At 38.5% G+C, this 4164-nt stretch overlaps 1 long non-coding RNA gene across 1 annotated transcript; it reads left to right on the top strand.

Moving 5' to 3' along the window:
• The first annotated feature begins 846 nt into the window (after positions 1 to 846).
• Positions 847 to 2887, top strand: LOC137166862 (uncharacterized). Its single transcript, XR_010923848.1, has 3 exons — positions 847 to 914; positions 1367 to 1441; positions 2798 to 2887. It is a non-coding gene; the product is annotated as an uncharacterized lncRNA (long non-coding RNA).
• The last annotated feature ends 1277 nt before the right edge of the window (positions 2888 to 4164 follow it).

The following is a 4164-nucleotide window of genomic DNA, read 5'->3' on the forward strand; positions in this document are numbered from 1 at the left end:
TGCGTAAACTAAGACTTTCTCATTATTTTGATACAGAAACATAAGTCAACTCAGGGTTTTTCAGAATTGGTCTCAGGTTTGCTCCAAGTTTCATGTACCTTAGTAAATGTTTTGATTAAGCTGGTCTGAGGTTTGAGCTTGTAACAAAACCCAAAACTAGACTAGTTTGTGCAATTTCAGATCCCATTGCAAACATTTCAGGCAACTCTTTATTTTCAGTGTTATTTCCCTTCACTTTTGTGGGAAACAATTTATGTCATGTTCTAAAATGATCATTAAAAATGAGTTGATTTGTGCAAATGTATGAGCAGATGCATGCACAAACATTTGATTTACATGTCCACAGCAGGCATTTGCATGCATATATGTATGCATGCAATCTTTGTCTAACTTTGAAAATCTGGCCAGTCTCTTCTTTGTCATTTCCTTTCTCATTACTTTTCTTTCCTCTTGTGACTCCATCTTATTTTTTTTCCAGAAACTTAACACAAAGGGTAGAAAATTTAGGAAAAGATGTGTTCTTTTGTTTCTGTGGTTGGTACAAGAGGGGCTTGGAGCATTCTACTGTGATAGTGTTAGACACAAATTTATTTGATCATATTTTATTTATGTTTGATGTTTATATGATGTTGCACTGCAGGAGAATGTATTTATCACACAGTATTTATTAGAGAGGAGAAAACTCAACAAATAGCAATGGTTTGCAGGCACAGGCTTTCACAGAATAGCAGTAAATTATAACTGGAGTTGATTAAGAGGTAATTTGCTAAACCTGTTTACCTTAACCTTTGCTGCTACAGTTGTTTTGAATAGAAGCAGATAGTCATTAGATTGTGCCTGAGACACAAATTATGGAGTACAGGCCACTTCTCACTGTCCACTTTTCATCTATTATTCAAGAAAAAGCTAGAAAGGTCAGGATCAAACTGCTATTGTATAATTCTCCTGAGATGGGAGCAGAGCTTTTTTTTGACGAAGACAAAATAAGCCATAAAGTACAGTAGTTTATTTTTCAGTAAGATGGTGGGGGAGTCAAAAGAACACATGTCCACAACCCTGGAAGGGTTTTTGCAATAATTCTACTGCCTACCAATAGATCTGAGGTTCATTTGGATTCATCAGGCATTTCAGGGAGATGGGAAGACTAATCACTGCATGTTGATGAAATAGAGGAATTTGCATTGGAAGCAGAGCTGGGCAAATACCGGTAATATGTGGGGGCGGGGAGGAAGCAAACCACAACAACCCTCTAAAAGGCCAATTTAAAATTTTTGTTTGCCATTGTATAGTTGGCCATTGTAGATATTTTTGTTAAAATAAGTGTTCAAAATCAGGTTTTAATGCTGGGTTTGTTGATAACATTCAGCCAAATCATAATTGCAGTTGAGACCTGGTTTCTGTTTCTCGTGTGAGGCAGCTTCAATTTTCTAATGGAAGACAGGTAAGTGGGTGCGCAGGTAAATATGGTTTGTTGAAGGATAAGAGATAAGCCAGCATTACAGTTTATGGCTAGATGTGTGGAGATTTATGTATTTATTTATTTTTGATTGATAGAAATGCTAAACAAAAAGTGCCCATCCACATACTCTAGGTACCCTTTGCATAAGCTAAAATACAAGTGCAGCAATGGAAGATAACCCGGCACAGATTCCCCCACCCCTCAGAACAATTCCACATCTCCCCACTCACACTTTCTCCTCACCACCTCTTGTGTATGCCTGGGGGGGGGAAAGGTGAGCTTTGCAACATGCCCTAAAGGTCATCAGATTTGGGCTCTGTCTGAACAAGGAGGAGATCAAATTTCATCACAATGGGGCCCTCACAGAGAAGGCCTCCCCAGCAGCCCCGCATTGTTTATGCCAACAGGCTCAAGCTCCAGGACCTTTGGTCATCTCAGGATTGGCAATGTGGCACAGGGAGAGAAGCACTCTCTCAGTCAGGTAGCCAATTAGGTAATCAAAGGATGTTTGTACAATATGCAGGAGGGTACAGACACAAACTATAGCCTATGTGGGTTCAATAATAGTGTCAGCAGCCTTATCCTCCCTGAAAGCTAGATGTTACTTATTCATCCCTGACTGACTTTTCCAGTTTGGCATGAAATAGGATTCATATGATGCAGCAGGACCCAAATTCAAGGGACTGTCAATCCATTTAACCGTGTGAGAGTTGATGTGGAACCTGTTCTAGTTTGCTCTCAGTGTGGTAGCCTGAAATATATGATTAACATCAAGAAGAAAACTCCTTGAAATACAGTAGCATTTTCTAAAATGAAGCTTTGGCTTATTAGTCCATGAAAGAGCCATGTTATCCCAAAGCTGAATGGATTGGAGAGAAACAGCAAGATTCCTCGTGTCTTAAGGGTTGTGCAGTTAGTGATTATCCCTAAGAACTAAATAGGCAAAGGCTTCTATCAACTGATGATACGTGCAGCCCAGTTTATGTTTCCACTGGACTATCATGTTAACTGGCTAAAGCTGACCTTCAGCATAAATATAGAAACGTAAAATACATCAGCCTAAAGCAAGAGGTTTATAGGCTAACAAAATGGCCTATTAATAGTATATTGATTCTCCTGACTAAAATATTCAGAAGTTGCTGTTTGCCCAGGTATTTTCTATAGATTCTCAGGTTCTGGAATGGCAACATAAGCAAAAGGCTTTCTATATTTTACTGTAATGCACACACACATACACACACACTGTAAATTGGAGTAGTGCAATGGATGCCTTATCTGTTCTGATCTTGGATTTCTTTGCCATTAGAATTAATCATATTCATTCTTTCTCAAATCCAGATAACTCTGTCTTCAAACACTGGGGCTGCTGTCCAGTGGTGGTGAGGTACTTTCTGACTTTTTAATTGGCAAGCTGGTGTTGTAAATCAGAATAAGAATAAAAATGTATGATATATCTTCTGCATAGACAGTACCTTGATTTCCTTTCCAGTCTGGACATGGTCAAACTGAAAATTAGATTGACTGGATGTTAGTGTTTGGAATTATTAGAAGGTCCCTGGGCACACATGGGCATTTTCATTCTCATTTATTTTTCTCCCTTGCACTATTTTGCTAGGAATTTCTTAACACATTACATCCAACCCTTTTCCCTTCCTCCCACACCCCCACCGGTTTAATTTTCCGTGGAATTTCTTATTCCCAGCCTTCAAAATAAGCCAGAATTGCATGTAGTGTTGTTCCACTAGGTGCAAGTAGGGTTCTGGGGAGGTGAAGTACCAGAGTGTAGTGTGTTGGTAGCACAACGTTCAGTGAAGGAAAATGTTCCTAACATGTCAACAAAAAATTGTAATAAGATGTGTTTTGGGTAATAATAGATGAGGTTTGCATTTGAAACAGTAAGGCATTTCACACTGCTGTCAATTTACACAACTCTTTAGTCTGTTTTTTGTCTTACAGGATTTTAGTGGTTTTGGTTGGTCCCATGTTAGGGCAACATTCACACAGGATGTATAAGTGTCTCAGCTGTTGTACACTTCCTTAGTATTTGTGTCCTTACATACTGAGGTTGTACGTAGTTCACATTTTCCTTTGCATCAGCTATTTTGGTTACAAAATCCCTTGAATCTTCTCATTAGATTTTGTTTTTATTTGTAACTCAGTCTCAGATCTTTCAGATAAGATTAGTCAGAGGATTCATGTGGTGCCACTGGTTTCAGTTACTGGATCCTGCGTCTGTCTGGTGCCAGATTTTACTTTCTCTTTTGTTTGCACTGGCCGGTTCTCTTCCACATGAGAATAGGTTGGTCCTGATTCTTCTTTCTCTTGCAGATACATGATGCATGTATCTCAACAAAAGTGGGCCTTAATTTAGAATTGTGTCAACTCAGAATATTAAGCAGAGTGATACCTGTTTGGCCATTGTTTGTGGTAAATCTTGAACAAATTCACTCTCATGTCAGAGATGAGTCAGGTGGCGTATTTGCAGTATTTGTCCCAATCATGTCTATCAAGACAGATGTCTTCTGCATCTGCAGCATTGGGATTTAAAGAAATAACAACACAACTTTCACAATGGAGCAAACTTGGAACAAAAGCATTTATGCTTGAGCTCGCTTCAAATGGATTTTGTCAAAATATGACCCTATTTAAAATAATATTTTGCACAAAATATGTCAACACTGCCAAATTTTGTTTTTTACAAAACA

Source organism: Emydura macquarii, unplaced genomic scaffold (genome assembly GCF_026122565.2).
Source record: "Emydura macquarii macquarii isolate MOO-44397 ecotype Brisbane River unplaced genomic scaffold, CSIRO-AGI_Emac_v2 contig_2897, whole genome shotgun sequence".
Classification (NCBI taxonomy): domain Eukaryota; kingdom Metazoa; phylum Chordata; order Testudines; family Chelidae; genus Emydura; species Emydura macquarii.